Source organism: Canis aureus, chromosome 38, assembly GCF_053574225.1.
Source record: "Canis aureus isolate CA01 chromosome 38, VMU_Caureus_v.1.0, whole genome shotgun sequence".
In the NCBI taxonomy this organism is placed as follows: Eukaryota; Metazoa; Chordata; class Mammalia; order Carnivora; family Canidae; genus Canis; species Canis aureus.
The window spans coordinates 5,962,224-5,988,999 of record NC_135648.1 but is presented as its reverse complement, the minus strand read 5'-3'; the positions used below and the strand labels follow the sequence as shown (position 1 = coordinate 5,988,999).

At 47.6% G+C, this 26,776-nt stretch overlaps 1 protein-coding gene and 1 long non-coding RNA gene across 3 annotated transcripts in view; one reads left to right on the top strand and one right to left on the bottom strand.

Moving 5' to 3' along the window:
- LMX1A (LIM homeobox transcription factor 1 alpha) overlaps positions 1 to 26,776 on the top strand; it is a 152,556-nt gene that overhangs the window by 19,510 nt on the left and 106,270 nt on the right. The gene's annotated exons all lie outside the window — the stretch shown is intronic.
- On the bottom strand, positions 10,096 to 26,497 carry LOC144307016 (uncharacterized). Of its 2 annotated transcripts, XR_013373977.1 has the most exons (5): positions 26,364 to 26,497; positions 20,766 to 20,941; positions 17,683 to 17,812; positions 16,219 to 16,294; positions 10,096 to 10,437 (listed from the first exon to the last, which is right to left on the bottom strand). It is a non-coding gene; the product is annotated as an uncharacterized LOC144307016 (long non-coding RNA). The 2 variants fall into 2 exon arrangements; XR_013373976.1 differs by lacking the exons at positions 17,683 to 17,812; positions 20,766 to 20,941 and having other exon boundaries at positions 26,364 to 26,472.

The following is a 26,776-nucleotide window of genomic DNA, read 5'->3' as shown; positions in this document are numbered from 1 at the left end:
ACCTAATATTTTTAAAGGACGTAAAGGCAGACAGATCGTCTTGTAAAGTAAAAACACACATCAGATGCCAGAAAGAAGAATCACGAGCAAGAAATCCTTGGTTTGAGAACAGGAGCTTTCAGACAGATAAAATCTACTTCCCATTGTTGGTTTATACGAACCGACTGATAAACTTAAGCCACAGGCATCCCGTATTTATTTGTTACATTAATCCTAAACCAGAAGATAATTAGCAAATTTGCTAAGTAGGCTTATGTTTACCCATCTTTGCCAACAATTGTGATCATTTGTTGGCGGCTGAAGGTTGAACTGAGTTCTTCTGTCTTGATCACAGCTGTCAGGAGGAAATAAGGCACTTGAATCTCACAAATGTGTGAACTTTCTAGGTCTCGTGTTATATGGAACAGAGGCTTAGTCTCTCTCAGAAGGTACCAATAATGATGAGACTTATTAAGTTATTGATCATCCTTTATAAGCAAAGCAGCAGAATGGACCCTAATTAAACAATTTGCTAATAGTCATTTGATGAATGGGCGTACACTTCAGTTTTCAAGTTTATCTATAATACGAATTCACTTATGCATATATTGTCAGTATTTTAGTTTTTTTTTTTTTTAAGGACTTATTTGAGAGAGAGAGCAGGGGGAAGGGGAAGATGGTGGAGAGAGAATCTGAAACAGACTCTGCTTGGCATGGAGCCTGACACGGGGCTTGATCTCATGACCCTGAGATCATGACCTGAGCCAACACCAAGAGTCAGATGCTTAACCGACTACACCACCCAGGCGCCCTAATGAGTATTTTAACTTTTACGAGGGAGTGCAAAGTCTTTATTTGTATTTTCTTTTTATTTATTTTTATTTTTTATTTATTATTATTTTTGTATTTTCTTTTTAAAATCACAGTTTCTTGGGTGCTTGTGTGGCTCAGTGGTTGAGTGTCTGCCTTTGGCTTGGGGTGTGATCCCGGGGTCCTGGGATCGAGTTCCGCATTGGGCTCCCCACGGGGAGCCTGCTTCTCCCTCTGCCTATGTGTCTGCCTCGCTGTGTCTCTCACGAATAAGTAATTAATTTTTAAAAACAAAGAAAATCGGTTTCTTTCAATTCTTCTTTTTTTAATTTTTATTTATTTATGATAGTCACAGAGAGAGAGAGAGGCAGAGACACAGGCAGAGGGAGAAGCAGGCTCCATGCACCGGGAGCCCGACATGGGATTCGATCCCGGGTCTCCAGGATCGCGCCCTGGGCCAAAGGCAGGCGCTAAACCGCTGCACCACCCAGGGATCCCTCTTTCAATTCTTCTAATGCTTGCTTTGAAGCTACCAGGAGAACTACTGGTGATGGATATTGAGAGCCTGGAGGAGAGAAAAGCCTAGAGAGTCTGTGACAGCAGACGCTGCATCATGTACTCATCATCCCAGTCTCATTTGAGCCGAGGAAATTGAGGCTCACAGAGGCTGAGCTGCGGTCCCGATGTCGCATGGTTTCTGAGCGGTGTGGATGGGAATCAGGCTCAGGCTTTCCAGAGCTCCCTGCGGAGTGTCACAGCTGCTTTGTCTGCCTGGCAAAGCCCTGGAGATGCCTCCTGTTCTCATCACCAGGTTGTGTGGAAAGGTCATGCCAGTCCCTTTGGTGGAAATTGAAATTCAGGCAATTCTGGGGCAGTTCTGCGGCCGAGCACATAGGTTTAAGTCACCCTGTAAGCATGAGTGAAGTGATTATCCTGGACGGAATTGCACAAAACTGACCAAACAGTGATGGAGAAACAAAATCTGCAAAGATGGAGCCATTAACCTGGCAAATGGTTCCTTCCACCATTTCGTCTGGGTTTGGGCACACAGAAATTTGACCATGACTTACTGTAACTGTACCTTGCGCCTAAGAGATGTTTATATATTGTATATACATGTAGATTTGATGTGTATGACACATACACATGTGGAATCATTGGATTTTAGTGATAGAAGGTACTTTGTAGATTATGGGTGGTGTACACAGTGAAAAACAGGAGACCGGTTGCCTGATTTCTCATTTTTTAAAAAAGATTTTATTTATTTATGCATGAGAGACACAGAGAGTGAGAGGCAGAGTTGGAGAAGCAGGGTCCATGCAGGGAGCCCGATGTGGGACTCGATTCCGGGTCTCCAGGATCAGGCCCTGGGCCGAAGGTGGTGCTAAACTGCTGAGCCACCCAGGCTGCCCTGATTTCTCATCTTTATTTTTAAAGTAATCTTCTATAGATGGCATATAGCTGAGTCTTTTTTTATCCATTCTGACCATCTCTTTTGGTTGAAGTGCCTTGTCCTTTAGTATTTGATGTGATTATTGATATTGTCGGATTTCAGTCTGTCCTTTTGCTCTTTTTATGCTATTTTATTTTCTCTTTTGTTTTTGCTTTCTCTTTATGCACTGTTTTTGTTGTTGTTGTTGTCCTCCATTTCTCCTTTCATGCCTTTTTTTATTTAATGGGTTTAAATTTTTTTTTTTTTATCTTTTAAAGATTTTGTTTATTTATTCATAAGAGACACAGAGAGGCAGAGGGAGAAGCAGACTCCCCTCGGGGAGCCCGATGTGGCACCCAATCCCAGGGCCCCAGGATGATGACCTGAGCCAAAGGCAGATGCTCAAGCACTGAGCCACCCAGGTGTCCCTATTTAATGGAATTTTAAAAATAATTTTAGTTTCGTTTAGTTATTGGATTCCTAACTATGGTTCTTTAAATTATTAGTTTTTAAAAACGTTTATTCCCGGCATTATAATATGTATCTCTAACTCTTCAAAATGTGTGTAGAGTTGATATTGTATCATTGCACTTAACACTTAAGAACCTTAGAACTATATTTACTCATTTATTCTCTCCTTCTGTTCCGTTTGCTATCGTTGTCTGAATTTTTTCTCTCTCCTTTGGATTGTGTCATTTCTATTGATCTACATGTAAGCTCATCAACACTTTCTTTGTCATCTTTGATCTGCTGTTAAGTCAATCCAGTATATTTGTTTAATTTTAGATATGGTACTTTTCAGTTCTGGAGCTCCTCTGTCCAATTACGGTAGCCAGGAGCAATGGGTGGTTACGTAAGCCTAAATTAAATACAGTTGAATACAGTGAAAAATACAGTTCCTCAGTTGCACTAGCCACATGGAAAGCACTCGGTGGCCACATGTGGCTGGTGGTACTCTATGAGGCAACAGAGACATAAACCACTTCCATCACTGCAGAAAATTGTATCACACAGTGCTGTTATAGAATCGCTGATTCTTTATAATTTGAGTTTTTGGTTACTATTCCCTATCTTTTCCTTCTTTGTAAGCGTATTTTTTTTCAGTACATACTTACGCATAGTTATATTAGATGCTTTAAAATCCTTGTCAGGTAGGGGCACCTGGCTGGCTCAGTCAGTAGAGCATGTGACTCTTGATCTCAGGGTTGTGGGTGCGAGCCCCACGTTGTGCACAGAGATCACTAAAATAAATAAATAAAATCTTTAAAATCCTTATCAGATAATTCGAACATCTGAATCATTTTGGAGTCGATCTCTGTTGATTCTCCTTTCTCTTAAATACGGGTCATGTTGATGATTTTAGATTGTGCCCCGGAAATGACACAGCAGAGGTAACCTGAATTCTTCTGTTCCTTCAAAGAGTATTTATGTCATCAGAAATTTCCAGTAGGCAGCTAACTTGGTTGAACTCAAACTGCAAACTCTGGCTTTCCTATGGCTTTCCTCACTTCAGCATTTTGATCCTTAACTCGACTACTTGGAGTCTACCCATTGCAGGTGGCATCCAGGGGCCAGCTAGAGGTTGAGGTAGAGCTTATCCGCAGGATTAGGGGTTCCCCCTCTGTGGGTCTTTCCAGATTTCTTCTCTTACTTTTAGCTGCTGTGGTTGCCCCGAATTTGATGTTCTTGTCCTTTCCATCAGTGAGACTGGGGCTTTTCCATTCGTGTCTCTTGGTTACGCTGTCTGACTGAAAGCAGTAAAAACAGGAAAATCACCCAGTTCTAGTCATTTTGGTCATCATCTGGTGTCTTCCCATACTGCCTTTGTATGTTTTGTCCTGAGTTTCCGGTTATTTGTGGGAGGGGAGGGCACTGAGTAGTGTGGAGCTACTCAGTTTGCTGCAAACAAGCTACCCTTGTTTTGGATCTTGGTTCAGCTGTTTCCTGTGTGACCTCATTACTTACCTGTTATGCCTCAATTCTCTCATCTGTAGGATGGGAATAAGGCTGCCAACCTTAGGAGATTGTCATGAAGATAAAGGAAGTGCAGTGAGTGCACTTGGAGTTATTTCTGGCACAGAGTAATTGTTATTTGCGGGATTTGGTGGCACAGCCGGTGTAAGGCTTTTTTGGGGGGGAGTTATTTCGGCGTGTGGGCACTTACTGCCTTCAACTGCCTTGCTCTGTCCTCTTTTTCCATTTAGTCCGACAGTCCAGCTTCACTCCCCTCGCTTCATTCACGAATTACCCTCCCCAGGCCCGCATCATGCTGGCTGCCTTCACTGGACAGCCTTAGGTTGCTGACATGTTTTGGGGACAGAGAAACCCCATCTTGCTGCGAAAGTGTATGTGTGTGTGGGGGCACCCCTATGGTTCTCAGCTCAGGCCTCGCCCCCACTGTGGGGCGAGGTGCACCTGATGCATATTGGTACCGGCATGAGCATAATTTTGTAGTTTGAGCTTTCTGTCCCTGGAGAGACAGATTGCTTCTTCTCTTCTGACAATTGCAGCATGAGCTGAGATGGTCCTGGGAAGCTGAGTTCTTTCCGTGGGGTCTTGAGATCAGACAGGAGGCCCAAGAGAGCACGGTGATAGGGCCTGCATCTCCCTTGATGGTCTCGTGGGATGCCTAGATTCCTCGGGAGATTCAGGTCTGCCTTGGTTGGTCTCTGTGAATGTGGCTGACCAGCACCAGGCAAATCTTTGGGTTGCCCCCCACCCTCGAGGTTCACCCACACAGCTGTGCTTGCAGCAGGCAGCCAGCCAGCACGGGCACAGGTGTGCAAACCCTGACGGCGGCCCCTCCAGGTGAATCACCTGTTTCAGTCTTGCTGGGGTCCTGGCCAGGTGCTGGGACCGACTTGTGGCAGGCTGGGAACACTACAGAGACCCAGTGCGGAGCTTGTTTTCCAGAACCCTGGGGCTCCCGTGTCAGGACTCGCACATTAACTGTTCACTCTCGGGGTGGAGGGGGGGCATGGGTAGCACTGTAGGACCGCCCTTGCGCCCGGCGACAGAATGGGACATGTTCCCATCCCTGTGCCCTGCTCCGTTCACACGCTGACTGGTTGTTGCTGGGCCGGGGACTGACAGTGTGCACCCGTGAACCCTCTCCAGCACTAGCCACAGGAGCAGATACTTGGCCCAGTGGGCAGCTGATCAAAATCCAGAGGTTTCTGTGTGAGATCCTGAGAAAGTGCTAAATGAGGGCACAGCTTGGTGTTTTTGTTATGCCCCCCCCCACCCCAGTTTGTGTCCTGTGTGCTTCTTCTCTCCCCTGGCCACTCTCACTGCTCTTCCTCCCCTCACCCCATCTCACCCCGGAGCTAGAGCGAGGCAAGCCCTGCAAGCTTCCAGGCTTCCACCCTCCATGGAAATATTTTCCATTAAAACCTCGTTGGTTTCCCAGAGTTCGGAGTCCCTCCCGATTTGGTTTGTCTTCCTCTCTAATTCCCCCCTTTCCCCCCTTTGCTTATAGTCCCTTGCACTCTTGCAGAAGGCGAGGGGGGCAAGGGGATGGGGTCCCTGGGTGACGGGCACTGAGGAGGGCACATGATGAGCTGAGCACTGGGTGTTAGACTTATACGTTGGGAAATTGAATTTAAATTAAAAAAATTTTTAAAAAAAAATCAAGTTCCTTGTTGGACTCTCTAAGTAGAGGTGGTGGCTACAGCGGCTTTGGCCTCACCCCACCTTTGAGAAATCCCCAGTAAAGGCCTCTTAGTGAGAAGGATTTACAATTGAGACAATGCCGCTTTCACAGCTTTTAATTACACTTGACTCCTTCCAAAGCCGCCTGCTGGCTGGAGCTCCCCTGTTGAAAAGGGCTGGATCTGGACTGAGAGCAACAGGGAGGCTCCTGGGGCTGGGTGGTGTGTGTGACCAGAGAGGCCCACAGTCCAGGGGTCCCCTCCCTGGCAGGGCGGTGCTGCCCCAGAGAAATCCCAGCTTGGCCCACTTGAGCAGGCGGTGACACCCAAGTGTAGGGTTGGGAGCCACAGGGGGTGGCCACCCTTGGGTCCGTGTCTCCTCTAGTGGGTCCTGGGATGGGATTTGGAGGGCCTGGCGCCCGCCTCTGGCTTGTCCTGCATACCCAGCAGGCTGGCACCAGGTTTTGGCATCTCTCTCTCTCAGGTAAGGTTAGACTTGGTTGAGGTCAGGATCCCTGGAGCTTTTTCTGGGTGGCCTCAGCTGCTGCAGCAGCTCCTTGAACAGGCCGGCACCCCTAGTTGGTTCTGGATGATGTGCAGAGGTAGCGTTAGCCTGTGATTTGGGTTGGGTTGGGATCTCTTCTCTCCTTGGGGTGTCACTTCTTTCTCCTTTTGGTCCCTCTGTGGTCTCTCCCCATAGCCTTCATCTCTCTTCTGCTCTCCTTCTCCCCACCAGGGAGTTCATTTCTCCTCTGATTTCAGCTGGTGTCCCAAGGAGAGGGACTTTTGAGTCTGAAGCCAACCCAGCCCACCTCTACCCTGGGCTCTAGACCCATGTTTTAAATGGCCTCTCGTGGAGATGTGCAGCTCAGTGAGTTGTTGAGCCACAGAGGCCAGGGGAAGGTTGTCCCTCTCAGCCTGTCCGCATTTTGAGCTGGAGAGTTGTCTGTCGTGGGGTGCTGCCCTGGGCACAGTAGGATGTTTAGCAGCTTCCTTGACCTCTACCCACTAGACAGATGCCAATCTCAGCCGTGACAATCGGGACTGTCTCAACGTTGCCAAGTCTTCCAAGGGGTTGAAATCTCCCCCAGGTGAGAACCACTGGGGTACAGTGGCTACTAGGAACTCAATGGAAGTAAGTTTGGGGAAACAGATGAGTTAGGTTTTCGAGATTTGATACACGCGGTGTTGCCAGAAATTGGGATGAGGAGGGCCTGGGAAGGGCTGGGGAAGCAAAGGATGCAGTCACTGCAGAAGGAAGTGCTGGGAACCGGAGGGCCGGGCTTTCCACCGAGGTTGTCCCCTAACCGGGCTGGCCCAGTCCCAGGACTCAGGGAGGCCTAAAAGGAGACGCTGGCCCAGATGGACTGTAGGCTCCACTGTCCGTGACCCTGGTTTCACATCACTGAACCAGTTCGTAAAGGCTTCCCCCATGGATGGTGCTGTCCTTTCACAGGGACACAAAGCAGGTAAAGGAGAAACACACTGGTAGGGGGTGCGTCTAGCGGTTGGCCTCATATGGCCCCTATTTGCAGCTGTTCCTAGCTGGTCCTAAGAGACCCACACGTTGCCTAGAGGGTGCAGGGAAATACTGAGCCTGGGAGGCCATCCTATGGAAATGGGACTGGTCCAGGACCCAGGTATCTTCCCTCCCATCTCCTCTGCCCGCTTTCCCTCCCAGACCCCCCACCCCCAGCCCCTGTAATCACCATTTCCATCCGGCCTCCTCCAGCCTACTGGAAAGATCTGGGAGGCTGGTGATGGATTTGACTGAACAGTATGTAATATAAAAGGGCAGAGCTGAGCCTGCAGGGACCGGGGGCTGCATGAGCTCCAATATTGCTTCCTGCAGCAGGGCAGTGTCGGGGAGCCCCTCTGGGATTACTCACACAATATTACTGCCACCGGTGAGGTTGGGGGGGTGGGGAGCAGACAGGCGCGGGGAGGGTCTCGGGCTAGCTGCCTACGAGGCCCGGAATAACAACAACAATAATAATGGTGATATTTTCATAATAGTAAAAATAGTAATAATTGTGTTTTCCAGGTTTATTAACTTTGGGAAGTCTGGTTTATTAACTCTCCTGGCTTATTAACTTCGCGAAGTCTTTGCTCATTGCAGCATCTGCCTGAGGCTGGCGGGCGTGTTTGAGTTCATCCGTCTCAAGCTCTCTAAGAGAAAGAGGGGCACAGGAGAGAGGGGAGGGGCAGGAGCGGTGATATTTGAAGTAATTAGACTTTATTGAAATCAAATGCCCAGGCAAGAAATGGTAATTAACTGAGAGAGGAGGATGCTCTGTTCTCCCTTCATCCAAGGAAGGTGGGGCTGTCAGAGATTAGCCTCATCTTGGGGCCACTGGGTAGCTTCTGAAAGGCTGTGTTGCAAGGAATATTTTTGTTTAACAATAGAGATCTCAATCGAACAGGATGGGAAGGAAGCGTACCTCCTTTCTCCTAGTACAAAATACAAAAAGGGGAAAAAAAATAAAATGTAAGAGATAGAATGGTTTAATTGGAAAGTCACGTTCTGTCCCTGAAGGAATTCACTAGTGCAGATAATCCAGGACCCAGTAAATGAGGGAAGAAACTGATTATGCAGATCTGGGGACATCAGATAGAAAACTTTTGATGAGGATTATGGTGAGGAGGACGATTTTGAAAACTGACCTGATGGTACCCGGGATTAGGAACCCGGGAGGTTGGGTTTCCTTGGGTTCCCTCTGGGGGCTGTGCAGTTGCCTTTGGAGGGTTTTAGAGGTGAAGGTGCAGGGGCCATCTGGGGCTCAGGGCTGGGACTGGCGCCTCCGAGAGAGTCATTCAGCTCAACCTAAGGAAGACTTTCTAACACTGCTTTTGAACTTGGAGAGAGTGAGTCCCTTATTGTCATGGTGGCATAGAAGGCGTCCCAAATCCTTATGTTAAACATATATTTACTATCTGCTGTCCTTCAGTACAAAGAAGAAAGCTGGCCTAACTCGATGACTTGGAGATCAAAAGAACATTGGATTTGGAGGCAGGAAACTAGGTTTAAGACACCCTTTGAACCCGAGTTTCTTTATGTGTAAAAATGGGGCAAGTGATATCTGACGGGGTCGGCATAAGGCTTGTACGCGACGACCAAGTCTGAGAAATGCTTTGCAGACTGCAGAGAGCTCTGTACCTTCAAGGTTGAAAGCAGTTGTTGTTATTATTAAAATTCATCGTTGTTTTATACATACAAGCCTCCACAGTTGTGTAGTAGCAGACATTCTTTTTCTCCCAGCCTCTCTGGTGGTTTTGCTTTACGTTCGCCCTCCTGGCGCTGGACGATAAAGAGCTGCTCTGTCAACATTGACACAGGGATTGCTCTGTGTCTGGATGTATTCAATCAGTAATTTTCACTTGCAGCTTCTTTTGTCAGTGCTCTGAGACTCATGGCCAAAATGCACTGTGGACACGCAAAGGCTCTCCTGTATTACGGGGATTTACTTCTAATTAGGAGAGTATCAAGTTGAGAACCGGGCCCCTCATCAGGGTAGAGCCACTCTTGAGCTGATGGAAGGAGGCTTAGCTTAGAGGCTTGGGTGGAGCTGTGTGGTTCGGGCCCCGAGAAAACCTGGACTTTCAGCCCTAGGTGGGCCTTGGTCTTCACATGCTGACTCATCTGTACTCATCCCTCTCACCTTCTGCAGGTGGTCTAAGGAGGCAGGGCCTTTTGAGTAATGGTCCCACTTAACACTCATCCCCCCAAACCTACTGAATGCTATTGTGTCAGGGATTTGTCTAATTTTTTTAAAAAAGATTTTATTTATTTATTTGAGAGAGAGAGAGGGAGAGAAAGAAGAGAGAGAAAGAGAAAGAGAGAGAGAGAGAGAGAGAGAGAGAGACGCAGGCTGCCCATCAAGCAGGGAACCTGATATGGGTCTTGATTCCAGGACCCCTGGGTTCATGACTTGACCCAAAGGCAGTCACTTAACCAACCGAGCCACCCAGGCGCTCAGCACCTGTCTTATTGTAACAAACCATCCTTCCCACTGGTTGACATCTGAATCAGGCTGTTGCGGCCACACCGTATAGACTAGGAAATGATGTGGGTGGGTTTCTCTCTATTTAGAACACAGATGATAAAAAGATAACTGTAAGCATTTGGTGGGCACCTTTCGTTCATTTAAACCTTATCAATTCAGCAAATGTTTGCTGTGGTGTAGTTGGGCCTATGGGAGGGAATAAAAGGAACAAGACAAGATCTCTGGCTTTTGGTGTTGTATGATCTAGTGCTGGTGTTGAAAGTCTAGATGGGGGTGAATTGAGAACATGGACAGGCAAAGGTGTAAATTAAGCACGCAAGAGCTTATCACAAAGGCATCTCTAAAACCGGGTGAAAAGCAAATCAGAGAAGGTTTCCTAGAGGAGGTGAGTTTTGATTCGGGTCTTTGAGAAGACAGTTAGCAGAGATCATTGTTTCCTAGGCGTGCTGCCAGCCGTGGTACTGACGGCGACCTCCCACAGCTCATAGGTACACAGTTTTCATCGCGGCAATGGTGTCTTCTAACATGTATAGAAGAGTCATGGTATCAGACCAGTGATGTCCTAAAAAATGATATAAAGTTTCTGTTAAAATAAGTCTGTTTAAGTAAAATAAGTTGAACAGATTGCAAGTATAATGGGTTACAATGGTGCAGGTGACGCGACCCTTGACCTAAACTACGTCTGGGGAGGTGGAAATTCCTGAAGCTTAGAAATACTGGCATAGAGGAGATTATCACTTTACATAGGTTTGGTGCCTTATCATTTGCAATTTGATGTGGTTTCATCTATTTCATGTGGCCTGTCGTCATAACTCCTCCAGAGGGTGGACTCGCACACCATGATCCTACCACAGATTGGAATTTTGTTTATTTGTTGATTGAATTTTGACTGATTAATTTACATATACGAAAATGAGGCTTGGAGCAGTTGCCTTACCCAAGAGGAGACAACTAGTGAGTCGTGGACGGGGGTTACATCCTGGGCCTTTTGATTCTGAGACAGGTACTCCGTTGTAGAGGAGTGAGAGGGTATTCCAGGCCGAGGCGGTGGGATTTGAAGAAATAGTGTTGTAGCTGGCAAATTGTGTTCTAAACCTAGGGATGCAGCAAGAAGCTGGTGGACTGGATCAGAACATGATTACACATGAATTGAAAAATCGGGGGGCAGCCCGGGTGGCTCAGAGGCTTAGCACCTGCCTTCAGCCCAGGGCATGATCCTGGAGACTTGGGATCGAGTCCCACATCGGGCTCCCTGCATGGAGCCTGCTGCTCCCTCTGCCTGTGTCTCTGCCTCTCTCTCTCTGTGTTTCTCATGAATAAATAAATAAAATATTTTAAAAAATCAGGGGAGACCAGGGTGGGAATAATTGCAGAGGGTTTTCAAAGTCTAGGTGTTAAAGCAACAGTGTGTGTTCTTTATTATTATGATTTGTAGTAGTAGCAGTAGTTGTGTAAAAGTCATGTAACATGAAATTGACCATTTTTAAACCATTTTAAAGTCTACAAGTCAGTGGCTTTCAATCCATTCACGATGTTGTGCCATCATCACTACTGTCTAACTCCAGAATGTTGCCATCATCCCCATTCCGTCAACCCTGTACCCGTTAAGCAGAGATCCCTTCCTTTTCTTCCCCCAGCCCCTGGCAAACACCGCCCTGCTATCTGTTTCTACGGATTTGCCTATTCTGGGTATTTTCGTATAAATTGAATCATGTAACAGAGGGCCTCTACGTCTGGCGTCTTTCACTTTGTATAATATTTCAAGGCTCATTTCTGCTGTAGTAAATATCAGTATTTCATTCCTTTTTATGGGTGAATAATACTCCATTGCATGGATATACCACATTTGTTTATCATGCATCCGTTAATAGACATTTGGCTTGTTTCTATTTTTCGGCTACTGTGAGTAACATTGCTGTGAATGTTCATATACAAGTTTTGCTTGAACACCTGTTTTCAGTTCTCTTGGGTATATACCTAGGAGTGCTGTTCCTGGGTCACACAGCAATCTTATATTTAGCTTTTTGTGGAATTGTCAAACCATTTTCCTACGGCAGCCACCTGTGTGTTGTTCCTGCCAGCAATACGCAAGGGCTCCAATTTCTCCGTGTTCTCACCAACACTTGTTATTTTCCCATTCTCTTCTGATTCTAGCCATCCTAGTGGGTGTGAAGTGGTACCTTACCATGGTTTTGATTCGTAGTTTCCTGATGACTCATCATGTTGAGCATCTTCTCATGTGCTTATTGGCCATTCGCCTATTTTCTTTGCAGAAATGTCTCTGCAAGTCCTTTGTCTATTTTCAAATTGCGTTTTTTGTCTTTTTGTTGCTGAATGGAAAGAGCCTTTAACTATTCTGGAACTAGACCCTGTGATCTGCAAATATTTTCTCCCATTCTGTGGATTGTCTTTTCATTTTCTTTTTTTTTTTTTTTGTCTTTTCATTTTCTTGATCATGTTTTCTGATATACAGAAGTTTTAAACTGTAATGAAGTCCAATGATCCATCCTTCCTTTTGTTTTAACTTTAAAACAAGGAGGTCCATGTGGTTGAGTGTTACAAGGTTATAATGCTCAAAGACACTGAATTGTGAGGTAATTAAATGCTTATTGGGGAACATTTGGAAAATATTAAAAATGTAAGGAAAATGAAAATCATCTATGATATCACTATTCCCAGAACACCCTCTTAGTATTTTGGTGTTTTCCTTTCTAGTCTTTTTTTTTCCTCCCTTTTTTTTCATGGGTATTTATGTGTGTCTGCCTGTCTGTTTATTCATACCTGCATGTCTGTTTATTCTTAGAACCACTCATCTGCATCTGACACTATGTGGTGAACGTGTGCCCGTATCATTAGTCTTTGAAAGTATGGCTTTATTGGTTATGAAACTTAATTATAGCATAATTTGTTTAATCATTTATGTTTTTATAATTAACATTTAGTTGACCTTCCCAGTAATACGTATTTTATCATGTCTTAGATTATTTCCTTAGGTGGCTGAGGGGAGAATTACAACATAAAATATATGAACATTTTTTAAGGTTCTTGAGATCTTTTCCTTCCTTCCTTCCTTCCTTCCTTCCTTCCTTCCTTCCTTCCTTCCTTCCTTCCTTCCTTCCTTCCTTCCTTCCTTCCTTCCTTCCTTCCTCTTTTTCTTGTTTCTTTCTCTCTCTTTTCTTCCTCCTTCTCCCCTCCCTTCCCCGCTCCCTTCCTCCCTTCCTCCCTTCCTTCCCCTTGAAAGGGGCCAGGTGGAGATATCAGTGAAAATCAGTTTGGAAATGGTGTTGAGCTGGGGCAGGGCCTGTTTTTGGTTCTCTACCCTTGGTTCTACGAGCTTACAACTCCCATTAGCAGTATGTGAAGGTGTCAGGCTCTTTTCATCTTTCCCTCGCTATTTTTTAAAAAAATAGATTTTATCTTTCAGACCAGTTTCAGATTCACTGAGAAATTGAGTGGAAGGTACGGAGCTTTCCGAGAAGCTCCCTGCACTCCCATGTGCACAGCGCCTCCCATTTATTGACCTCTCCCACCAGACTGGTGGTCCATTTGTTATAGTCGAAGAACCCACATGGACAGCTCATTATCCCCTAGAGCCCACAGTATATACTCAGGTTCCCTCTTGGTGTAAAATTTATGGGTTTGGGCAAATTTATAATGACGCCACTTATATTCACCATGATTGTATTGCACAGAAGAGCCTTGCTGTCCTAAAAATATCTGTGCTCCACCTGTTCATCCCTTCTTCTCCACTAACTGCTGGTAACCACTGATCTCTTTACTGACTCCATACCTTCTCCTTCTCCAGAATGTTATGCAGTTGGAATCCTACAGAGTACATGTAGTCTCTTCAGATTGGCTTCTTTTGCTCAGGGACATGCGCTTCAGATCCTTCCCTGTCTTTTCATGACCGGACAGCCCATTTCTTCTTAGCATCGAATAACATTCCGTTGTCTGCATGTACTACAGCTTTATTTATTCCTTCACCTGCCAAAGGAAATCTTGGTGCCTCAGAGTTTTGGCGATTGAATAAGTTGCCATAAACAGCAGTGAAAGGTCTTGTGTGGACATAGGTTCTCTGTTCCTTTGGGTAATACCGATTGCTGGATTGTGTGGTAAGAGTATGTGTAGTCTTTTTTTTTTTTAAGTTTTTATTTATTTATTTGAGAGAGAGAGAGAGAGCACACAAGTGAAGGGGAGAGGCAGAGAGAGAAGCAGACTCTCCGCTGGGCAAGGAGCCCAAAGTGGGGCTCGATCCCTGGACCCTGGGATCATGACCTGAGCCAAAGGCAGACACTTAACCTACTGAGCCACCCAGGTGCCCCAAGTATGTGTAATCTTGTAAGAAACCACCAAACTGTATTTCATGGTGGCTGTGCCATTTTGCATTCCCACCAGCTGTGGGTGAGACTTCTTGTTGCTCCATATCCTTGTCAGCATTTGGTGCAGTCAGTGATCGGATTTTGGTCTTTGTAATCACTGTGAAGTGATATCTCATTGTTCACTGACCAATAGTCACCCAGGCGCCCCTTCATCGACCATTTCTTACTTAGAGACATTTGCTGACTGATAGTGTTAAATTGGATTTTAGGTTATGTAAGAATTTGAGTAAAGTTTCAAAGCGTCAATGGCCATTTTTTTCTGCTCTGTCTCTTCTTTTATACATTTTTTTGTTCTCTTTTGTGTGTTTACATGAGTGAACACTTTATCATATTCACTGGATATGTTTTTCCTAGTTTGTCATTTGCTTGATAATTTTTTTTATACCATACATACATTTTATTTTATAATGAAATATTCCTTTTCTTTTGTGATTTCTTCCCTGACATTAATGCTTATTAGTGAGACGAACAAATAGGAATGGAAGCTCATGTCTGTGCCAGGGACTGTATCAAGCACTGTGGAAATAACCATGAAAGGCCGACATGATTCCTATCTTCATGGAGCTTGGAATTCCTGAGATGATCAATACTTGACTCTTGCTTTCATGCTTTTACATTTAACTTTTCTACCCATCTAGAATTCTACTGTATATTGGTAAGGAGATAACTTTCGATTTTTCTCTAATATCCAATTTTCCTGATGTCTTTTGTAGGAGGGCTTATCGTGCTTTTGTCACGTGCTGACTTCTTGTACATCAGAGGGTTTGCAGGGAAACTTAAATTGTGTCATTGACTTTATCAATTCTAAGATTGCCAGTACCCTGCTATTTGAACTTTTGTAGCTTTATAATTTATTTTTATATCCTCAGTAGAGGATGGCCTCCCTTATTGCAGAAGTTTTTTTTTTTTTTTTTTTTTTTTTAATAAAGACCTGTTTGGTTCTCCTCAATTCATTCTTCATGCTGTACTTTGTATTTATTTTGTCAAGTTAGAGGCAAAATATATTAGGATTTTGACGGGTATTTTCTTAAACTTTGGGAAAGGATGGCCTTGGTAAACCAGTCTCCTCATTAAGGAACAGGCTGTGTCTCTGCATTTATTCAAATCTTTCCATCTCTCTGTGAAGTTGCATTTTCATTGTGATGGTACCACATATTCCTTTTTAGGGTTATTCCTAGATATTGTGCGTTTTCTTGTTGCTGTGAATTCTTATTAACTTTTGTTTGAAAAGTTAGTTTCTACGTGTGTTTACACGTAGAAAAAATAATTCTTCCATATTATCTTGTCTCTGTGTTTTACCCAGCTATTAATTTTGTTTTTCATTGCTTTCTTGGTTTGATTCATTTTCAAGTAATGAAAATGTATTGTATCTTCTTTCCAGTAGTTTTAAGTCTTTGTGTCTGTTTTATGCTTTTTGACACAGGACTTTTAAAGTACTTAAATTGTGGAGGTTTAATAGGGAATATTCTTACCTTTTTCCTGGATTTTAAGGGAGGAATGAACGCCTTTTGGTTTTTTAAGTATGATGTTGGCCCTACATTTAAGGTTGACATTCTTTTTTAATAAACATAATAGTATATTATTAGTTTCAGGGGTAGAATTCAGTGATTCTTCAGTCTTATATTAACACCCAGTGTTCATCATATCGTGTGTCCTCCCTAATGGCTGTCACCCAGTTACCTCATCCCCCCATCACCCCTCTAGCGACCCTCAGTTTATTTCCCGTAGTTAAGCGTCTCTTATGGTTTGTCTCCTTCTCTGTTTTCATCTTATTTTATTTTTCCTTCCCTTATGTTCATCTGTTTGGTTTCTTAAATTCCACATAGGAGTGAAATCATATGGTAATTGTCTCCCTCTGACTTAATTCACTTAGCATAAAACCCTCTAGTTCCATCTGTGTCGTGGCAAATGGCAAGATTCCGTTCTTTTTGATGGGTGAGTAATATTCCATCATGTATACATACACACATATATATGGTGGACATTCTGGAAGAGTAGCTCTGTTCCTACGACGAGGTTGGCGGGCATTGGTGTGTGTGCCTGTAGGAGAGAGGGCAAGAGAGAGCTCAGTTGAATTACATTCAGCTTCAATTAACAGCAAACCCAACCAGCCCTGGCTTAAACAGAAGGGGAGTTGTTTTTTTTCCCCCACATTACAAGAAGTCTGGTGAGTGGAGGTGATGTTGTGGCTCATCAGTGCCATTGGCAACCAAGCTCTCCCTGTATTTCTTCTTTCCATCCTCAACACATAGGCCTTTATCCTCTTGGCCACAGAAAGGCTGCAGCCCCAGCCTTGAAACCACATTCCAGGCGGGAAGAAGAGGGCAGGGCCTGAAGGTGAGGGGTAAAAGTTCTGAGTCATACCAGCTAAGTCTTTTCTCCTTAATCAAGCTTTCCTAGAAGCCACTCAGGGTCTTCCATTTGCATCTCGTTAAGTCAGATGGATGACCTCTAAAAGCAAAAATTTTCTGGGAGAAGGGGTCTGAGCCTGCTATGGGTCAGCCAGCCAATAGTAGCTGGCCCAGCTTGGAAGCACAGTAGCTTGGGGCCCTTAGGGCAGAGAAATAACGTAATACCTCGGGGGGCTGGGGGGGACAGTTGAACTTCCCTCCTGACCCTCTTTGCCAGGCATAAGTCCCTTAACCTCCCTCTCTGTTCATGGGGTGGTTTCTGCGTAGACTTCCCAGAAGCGTGTTTGTAAAGGGCAGATAAAAGTCAAATCCTGAAAGCGCTCCTATTTTCATGCCAGGTTTTTTTTTTTTTTTTTTTTTTTGGTGTTAGGATGATTTTTGTGTTTGTTTGTTTTTTGGTTAATGAGTAAACTGTTCTTTCTCCCTGATTTTTATGGTGTTATTATTAAATTACTTTTGCCTGAACAGAACCAAAAGGTGGACAGGATGTCAAAAAAGGTAACAGGGACAGCTGTTCGCAAGGGGAATGACTCCCCCCCCCCTTTTTTTTTTTAAAGATTTTATTTATTTGAAAGAGAAAGAGCAGTGGACAAGTAGGGAAGAGGGGCAGAGAGAGGGGAGGGGGGAGAAGCAGACTCCCTGCTCAGTGGGGAGCCAAATGCGGGGCTCCATCCCAGGACTCCAGGATCATGACCTGAGCGGAAGGCAGCCACTTAGCCGACTGAGCCACCCAGGCGCCCCAGGAATGGCTCCTTTGAAAGAGAGTGAAAATTGGGTGCTAAGAGAAAAAGAAAGTCCTCTCAGCTTCTCCCCCACCCAGGGGAGGGAGGCAGAGAGAACCTGTGATGGTGCTACTTAGTGCTTCGCCTTCCTCCCCTGCCTTGGGGTAAGAGAACTGCCTAGCTTCGCAGTTTGATTGGGAAAAGCACCCTCGATCATGTTGCTTTTGTGGCAACTATTAATTGCTTCCTGAATTTATATAGCATAAATAAAGTAGGTTGCCAGGGAGTGAATTACCCGGTGGATAAATGGTGGGTCATTAATGTAGTGTTGACCCTGAACCCAGAGGATGACGTGAGATCCGCGAGAGCGCTCGAGAAATTTACCAGAACCCATTTCAGCTGGAGGTGATGTGTTTTAAATCCCCCTGTAATGCAATGAGGGGAATCAAATTAGATAATAGTTTGCAGAAATCTTCTGGGCTTGGAGCCCCACTCACAGGGAGTTTATCCTCTTGTGTTATCCCGCGTTCCTTTCTGGGGCTATACCTGTGTCCCAGCCATTCCCGGAGCGGCTTTCTCACCCCCCTGCCCTAGCTGACACCTCGGAAATGTTGGGGTGGGCGGGCGTTCCCCGTGTATTATCGTTATTTTTGTATTAACAATTCCGATGTTGCCTTATTCTGAAGCCTAAGATTTGAAGGAAGATGAAGAGAAGGGTCATTCCATCCATCCTGCTGCCGCCTTTGTGATTTTCTCCTTTAGGAATGTCCACGGGGTCCTTCCGTGGGTGTCACATGGTGGGAGAGTCAGGGTGCGTGTGTGTGTTAATTGTATTCGTGGAGAGTGGCCTTTCTCTGGGCTTTGAAAACCCATGATCGGAGGTATCCGGGAGTCCCGTCTCTAGACTCTTCTCCCTGGGAGCGGGTTCCACAAAACCAGAGCAGCTCTGGAAGCCCAGAGTGATGGGTGTTGGTGCGGGCTATGTAGGATGTGCGCTGGGTCCCGGGGCAGGCAGGTTCCGAATGACCAGAGAGCCCACTGTCCTCTTGGGCGTCTAGAAATACTGGTTCCATGAGTGACCTGTCGGGGTAGGGGTTTGTTGTGTTCCCTCATCCTTCTCAAACTGGCTGTCACTGAACCAGATCCTGATCAGAAATGGGAAGGGAATGGGGCGCCAGGGTGGCTCAGCAGTTGTGCATCTGCCTTCAGCCCAGGGCATGACCCCGGGGTCCCAGGATTGAGTCCTGCATCGGGCCCCTGCAGGGAGCCTGCTTCTCCCTCTGCCTGTGTCTCTGCCTCTCTCTCGGTGACTCTCATGAATAAATAAATAAAATCTTTAAATTTAAAAAAAAAAAAGAAAGAAATGGGAAAGGAAGCCTTGCCCCTGCTCGGCTCCTGCCTGGCCTGGGTGCGCCTCCTGGGGATGCAGACTGCAAGGTGCTGGTTCCCACTGGCTCGGGGCTCCCCTCAGGCTCCCTGTCTTCTGGCCCATCCTCTGGTGTGATGTAAAGGGGCAAATACACGAGGCCCCATGGCCAGCTTCACGTGTGGTCCCTGGCCGCCCCCCTGCACGTATGGGCCAGTGAGGACATGTTAGCATTAGAGACTCCCCTGTCTGCCCCAGGCCCTTTAGGACTCTGCGGATACCACCATCCTTCCCCCCACTCCTGCCCCCTGCCCCTTGCACCTATTTCTGTATGTGGTCCTACAGCCGCCTGTCAGCCCTGATCTTCAGAGTTCCACTGACCTTTCTCTCCTGTTCCAGCTTCTCCCTGCAGGGCTCTCAAGGCAGGAAGCAGCCTGAGGGTGAGCCACCGGCCCTACCGCTGGGGACCAGGGAGGGAGGGACCCCCCAAGGCTGGTGGTGTGGCCCCCACGGGGGCGATGCCAGGGTTCCCAGGGCAGCCAGGCCTCGAGGTGACCCGAGGTCCACATGGAGGCTGGGTCCTGTGCTCCCGGGCCCTCGCCTGTCTTCCTGTCAGCTGGTGGAACCAGTCGTAGAGCTGGGGCTGGGGTGGGGGGCAGGCACTGTGCGACCCCCTCCAGTGCCCAGTGATTACCTGCCCCCTCTCTGTCTCTCTCTCTCTCTCTCACACACACACACACACACACGCATGCTTGTGTTCATAACCAAGACAGAAAGCCCTGGGATTCATTAAGCCACTCAACCAAAAGAGAAAAACCTTCCTCCTTCTATCAAAAAATGGAAAGCCCCCTGCCGGCATGTCCCACAGACAGACTAGGTGAGGAGGTACTGTTCACCAGCGGCCCCACTCTGATTCGGGCACCTGCTAGGGCCTCCTTGCCTGAACAACTCTGGTCTGCGTCAGGACCCTGATTCACACCGGTGCTGCTGAGAGGGGCACACCTCAGGGGTGTTTTTAGGCCACAGCTTGGAGAGGATGAGCTCCCAGCCGCTGGAGGCAGGGCTTTCCAGGAGAGGGGCAGAGGTGCTTGGGGGGGGAGGGGGAGTCACACACGTCTACACATGCATCCGGGTTGGATGGGGACTCTCCAGAGCCTCGAGCGCCTGTTGGATGCTTTTGAGATTGTTCCGGGGGCCCTGCCGGGTGGAGGGGCCACGTCTCAAGGTTGTCAGACCCACTGAAGGGTAGTGAAGTCCCTACGCTGTGCCGCAGACGCCCGTGGAGTCAGGGTGACAAGGATTTAGTTTTACAGTGTTGGATTAAGGACCAAATGCAAGATGACTTGGATAATTTTCTCTTTGCCGGCTCCTTAGCTACGAGTAATTTCTTCTAACCTGCTTCCATAATGCCAATTACAGCTGTTAGCACGTACTTCAAAGCCAGGATCCAAAGTACAAAGCCATGGTTGGGATTTCCTGTGCTGGTGTCCCAGAGGCTTTAAACCAAGGTTGGAGTTGGTGGAGATGAAAGGCCGTGGGGTTTTTTCCCCCGAGTGCTCTTGGGTTAGTGTGGATGCTGGGGAGGGGGGTCTCGGAGGAGGCAGGTGGAGCCGGCCCCCAGAGAGGCTTGGCCACAGGGAAGACCAGTCAGGAGCTGCGGATGTGGCCTGGGACAACATCCACATGGTAAACCTGGGGCTCTGGTGTCCTAGAAGCCGATTCCCAGTGAACGGGGAGAGGGAGAGAACAGGCCTAACAAGAGACAGAGGCAAATGACGTGTCTTGTTGAACATGTCCAAAGGGACAGACGGTGGCACTCGAGGCTGTCCTTTCTTGTGTGGGCCTCTGATCTAACCTGCAGGGCGGATGACAGAAGAAGGAGCCCAGTAGCCAGCCCACCAGGAGCCGCTGGGACGCCGCCCCTCTGGTGCTGTGGCCTGGGAGGGAGCGGGACTGCCTGTGGCCACCACGCTCCTACCCAGTGTGAAGAGGACCCCACGAGTGTCACCTACCGACTGTCTGTCACTCCAGGTAGTCCCATAAATACTGGGGGCTTCTTGATGGGGAAAGGCAACATGCCCGGCTGCTACAGGAAACAGAAGCTGCCCATTTTGCATCCAGGGAGAAGGTGCTAGAAGGCTCGTTGTGGGTCTGGAGACCAGGGATATCCGTGCTGTCTGTTCAAGCCCTGAGAGACGAAAGAGAATGGGGCGGGGATGTTTGGAATGAGAGCTGAGAAAGATACTGGAATAAAACGTTTTAAAAATGTAGAGGAGAGGCTAGAAGAAATAAAAGGAAGAGAAAAGAGAAGCCAAGCAACGAGGAAGGAAAACAAGTGCAGGACCAGCTAGAAAGGGGGCTGGGGTTAGCATTCGGGTTCCTACACCCTGTCTTTCGTCAGCTTAAAGTTAGGAGAGTAGGGACGCCTGGGGGGCTCAGGGGCTGAGCATCTGCCTTGGGCTCAGGGCGTGACCCTGGGGTCCTGGGATTGAGTCCCATATTGGGCTCCCTGCATGGAGCCTGCTTCTCCCTCTGCCTGTGTCTCTGCCTCTCTCTGTGTCTCTCATGAATAAATAAATGAAATCTTAAAAAAAAAAGTCAGGAGGATAGACTCAGGGGAGACCTGGGGACACCCCGCACTTAGAATGCAGGCAGAGATGCTGAACTCTGGGGAACAGAGGGTGGCTGGAAGGGGGCGGGTGGGGGGGTGGTCACGGGGGGGATGGGCATTAAGGAGGGCACATGATGGCATGAGCACTGGGTGTTATATGCAACTGATGAATCACTCAATTCTACCACTGAAACCGAAAAAAAAAAAGGATGCAAGCAGGGAACCAGAGTTGCTGGGGTGCATTTGGAAGCGTCCTGGGATGTCTGAGTCTTAGGGGCCGATGCGGTGAAGCCGTCTTGCTTTGCCACCATCACTGCCTCGGCCTCCAGGGGCCAGGCTGGCAGTGTGTCCTGCAGCTCCGGGAGCTCCCATGTGACTGTCCCCCGGGCATCTTCCACACAGATGGCTGAGGCAGCCGCTGTTTCTCAAGGAGGCACCTGCTTGAGAGATGTCTGCTGCCTCACGTAGGGAGCTGGCTTTGGGGGCTCTGTTTGCTGCGACCCCTCCTGCTGGTGACTGTAGGGTGAGGGCTGGCTCCAGCCAGTTCTCTGGCATAGCCTCCGGCTGCCTTCACCCCCGCAGCCCCCCAGTCCAGCCCTGGTTTCTGAGGGCAGCTGGGGAAACGCCTCCGAGGGATCCCTCCTGTGACGCTGGGCTGGTGTCTTCAGATGAACAAATGGGAAAATGTGGAGATTTCCTGAAGAGGATTTTTCCAGTTTCCTTAAGCATAAGCTGAGCTTTCATGTGTGCTCCCGTTGAGACTGACTTGGAGGCCCTGCCTCAGTGGACCCACTTGGCTTCTGGCTTCTCTTGGGTTTGACCAGTAGGAGCTGGTGGGAGAACTGAGGCCAGGTGTCTGCTCCCCTGGCTCCTTCCCTTGCCGCCCTGCCATGTGGGTGTTGTCCTTTCGCCAAAAGCCATAGTTATTTCAGGTGACTCTTCCTGCAGCAGCTCTCTTGAGTCAGAAGCTGCTCCCCACCTGGCCCTGCAGGTGTAGGGATGGTGCGGTTCCCTGCGGCTCCCAGCCTGGGGTACTGTGCCATCCTTAGTCTCTTTCCCTCTTTGAATTTTATTTTATTTTATTTTTAAAAATATTTTTAAAAATTTATTTGAGAGAGAGAGAGAGAGAGTGTGAGCATGAAGCAGGGTGAGGGGCAGAGGGAAAAGCAGACTCCCCGCCGAGGAAGGAGCCTGATTTGGGGCTCGGTCCCAGGGCTCCAGGATCATGATCTGAGCTGAAGGCAGACGCTTAATCAACTGAGCCACCCAGGCACCCAAGTCCTTTGAATTTTAAAGGTCAATGGTATCTTTTAAAAACTACTGTTACCTGACCCACCAGTGATGGCAACATTAGTGATGGCAGTATGAGGTGTGGGACCGAGGATGAGGTTGGGCGGTCCTTTCTGAAATGGCTCATGACACGAGACAGCTTGTTCTGTGTTGCTCTAAGTGAAGTTACAGAATGGTTTGGGGTAAGGAGCTGAGGAGATGTGTTTTTTGGGGTTCAGGATCCATGTGCCTACGATGTGAATCATCAGGGCCATTAAGCTGGGATGCGGGGTGGCTTTGTGGGGGTTTGATCTGTGTGGTCACACAGCAGGATCTGCATAATTTACAGGGCCCAGTGGCAAGGTGAAAATACTGGGCCCTTCCTTTAAAAAATTAAGAATAACAATTTTATAATGTATATATATATTATTTATATTCTTAGGTATATTAGTACCTTATGGATAGATAAGATATGTTATAGTCTAACAAGAGTTAAGAATTTTAATTTTTAAATTATTAAGAATTATTAAGATGGGGGGCACCTGGAGCCCTGCCCTCAAGAGGGACCCAGAGATTAATTCTCTGCTGTCCTATCTTAAGAATTCTTTTTTTTTTTTTTTTAAGATTTTGTTTATTCATGAGAAACGCACATAGAGAGAAGCAGAGACACAGGCAGAGGGAGAAGCAGACTCCATGCAGGGAGCCCAACGAGGGACTCAATCCCGGGACCCCAGGGTCACGCCCTGAGTCCAAGACAGACACTCAACCACTGAGCCACCCAGGTGCCCCCCATCTTAATAATTCTTAATAACTTAAAAATTAAAATTCTTAATTCTTGTTAGACTATAACATATCTATCCATAAGGTACTAACATACCTAAGAATATATGTAATACATATGTTATAAAATTGTTATTCTTAATTTTTCAATGAAGGGCCCTGTATTTTCACCTTGCCACTGGACCCTGTAAATTATGCTGGTCCTGCTGGGGTGAACTTGTATGTGGACTCTGTTTTGTTTCCAACTGATGTGAGCTGAGCATGACTACGACTAACCCTCTGCCCACGAGAAGGCCGTTGATTAGAGTGCCACTTCTTCAGGGGACTTTTTTTTTTCTTCTGGTGTGCAGCCTCCTTGTAGGAGCTAGAGAGCAACAGTGGAAAGATAATGCCTCTGTATTTTGTTCATTTCCGCCTTCTCTACCCAAAAGTCTGAATGCAAGTTCCCATCATTTGCTGGCACATGACAAGACAACCCAAAAGCTAGTGGCTTGCAACAGCAGCAGGCGTCTATTTTGTTACTGGATCTGCAGTTTGGGGAGGACTCAGCTGAGGTGGCTTGTTGCTGTTGGATGAGGCTGTCAGCTGGGGTGGCTCAGCCGGGGACAGAGGGTCTGTCTCCAAGATGGCTCGTACCTGTGGCTGGCAGGTTGGTCCTGGCTCTTGGCCTGGGAGCTCGGCTGGGGCTGGGGGTCCTGGTTCCTGTCCACGTAGGCAGCTACACAGGGTTGCTTGGGCTTCCTTGCAGCATGGTGGCTGGTTTCCAAGAGCGGATGATTGGAGAGGCAGGAAATGGAAGCTGCCGGTCCTAAAATCTGGGCCCAGAGACTGGCATCGCACGGCTTCTTTTGTCCTTCCACTGTCACAGCACCCACTCAGATTCAGGGTGAGGGGACACAATCTCCAAATGGATGGGAGGGCAAAGAATTTATGATCAGATACCTAATCTGCCACATAAGCATACCTTTCTCATATGAAAAAATATTAAAGGTAATGATGGAACGAAATCTCTGAGCAACAGCAAATGCAGGGCAGAGCGGGACTCAGTGTCTAAGAGCTCCTGATTTCCCAGACTCTGCTCGTCTAGCATACCATACTGCTGTTTTGCATAATCTAATAAACAGCAGTAACTCTTCTCTGTCCTCATGGCCCTGGTTTTCAACCTCAGAGCACACTGGAATAGTAATAAGGGAGCTATCTAGTATTTTTTTTTTTAACTGCTGAAACAGAGTCTGTTCATTTAGAACACAAAGATTAGCATCAAAACCCTAAAAACAGAAGCAATTCTCATTCTCAGGTGATTAGGGGGCATGGGGTTAGTACAGTACATGGTAGCTTCTTGTTCTAGAGGCAGAGTGGGAAGTTCAGGACCCTTGCGTGAAAGGCCGTGATGGTGTTGGGGGGCCTCCTCTGGGTCACTCTGAGGTTAAGACTGAGGTTTTGGGGGTAGCTCTCAGCCCTCATGAATGGGGATGCCACACACCAGGTTCCCCTGAGAAGCACGTAAGTCAGTAGGGCCCTCTAGCAACGACCATCCCCGTCCTCTTGCAAAGAGCTCAAATGCCCATGTGCCGAGGGAGCTGGAAGATGAAGAGTCACTGTCCCCGGAGCCTTTGGGGTAAGCAAACCCTTCTCTTCCCCGGAGTACAGAGTCTTCAGATTAGAACTTGCTCAACCCAGGGTGACAGGCCTTAACCTCTGACTGTTCTGGGAAAGAAGGCGATGGTCTCCAGAGTTGGTCCTGTGTGGGTCTCTGATGTGGTACTTGGAACCCATTTCTATCTTCAGGCACGTCTCTGGAAGGACATGAGCTAGCTAGCGGTCCTCCACACCTGTCAGGTGCTGTCCTGGGGTCGCCAGGTCACCACTCCTGGCACGTGGTCGCTTAGGTAGGAAGCCGAATGGGCTTAGGGGCTTCCAGTGGTTTCAGAACCCAGTTGAGCGGAGACTTCTTGCCACGTACACCTCTACGAACCTGGGAATGTGGTCCAAGGACAGCCGGGTCTGAGACCCGTTTTTACACCTGGGAGATTATTTTCCGTGTGATTATGAACCTCTGATAAACCCCGTATCACTTCAGGCCTGTGTGCCTGTCGTCTTGAGAAACTCCGATGAGTGGATGCAGTTTATCCCGCCTACTCTGGTTCCAGTCAGGCATTCCTGGGGAAGAGTGAGAGGCCCCAGGGGAAGAACAAATGTGAATCCTGTTGACTGAGATGCTTAGTTCTTGGGATTCCATTACATCGGCGGATGAGATTCCAGATAAGTCTGAAACTCCTTGAATGTGGGAAAGAAGTGGTAAAGTCAGACGAGGGATAGACGTTCAGATTTGCGGACGTTACAGCACATCCTGGCCATATTGGCAGCTTTTGTATTAAACACTTCTTTCATTGTCCTGTGGATGATCAGATTTGCCCAAGAATATTCTAGAACTCCTCATCAAACAGTGTCCTTCCCACGTCCTGTCCATGCGGCTCACCTCTGAATTGCAGGCTCCTGAGTGTGTGCAGGTGCTTCTGCCCTTCAGGTGTGATTACTTCCCGGTGGATCTCTGTGACACCCGCCCCACACAGCCCGAGGACTTCTCCTTCTTTATTTTTTTTTAAGACTTTATTTATTTAATCATGAGAGACAGAGAAAGAGGAGGAGAGACACAGGCAGAGGGAGAGGCAGGCCCCATGCAGGGAGCCCGATGCAGGACTCGATCCCGGGACCCCCGGGATCACACTCTGGGCCGAAGGCAGATGCTCAACCGCTGAGCCACCTGGGCGTCCCCATCCCGAGCACTTCTGACACGAGCACCGGCCCACCTCCCCAGATCATCCGCTAACATAAGACCAGTCCAGAAACACAGGAGCAGCGTGGAGGCGAGGGGGAGAGGCAAGGCGCCTGGGACATGACGACACCACTGCCCCCGTGGGTTGGGTGCAGGACCCCTGGTGTCACTTGCCTGTTCTGCGCCGAGTCCGATCTGCTTTGTCCCCGGGCCCCTCGGGACGACTGGTGATGTCCAGCCATACCCAATAGCTCCCTTTTACTTCCGGCTCCGCCTTGGGTGTCCTGTGGATTTTGAAAGCGGCAGCTTTGAGGTCATAATGCTCCATCTGCTGACTTGCTATTGAGGAAGAAACAAAGGAGCTGGCAAAGGAGGTGTTTCTTATCCCTTCACCCGACTCATTTGCTCTATAATTTGAAGCAGGCCAAATCTACTCATTCGGCGAGTGAGCTTGGGTGGAGGGGAGCAGGAGGCTGGGGGGGGGGGGTGGCAGGAGACCAAGTCTGGGTCGGAGAGCAAGGATTGTATTCACCCATCCCGGAGGAGGATTTCAGGTTCATGCTGCGTGAAGCGAGGATGAATTGATG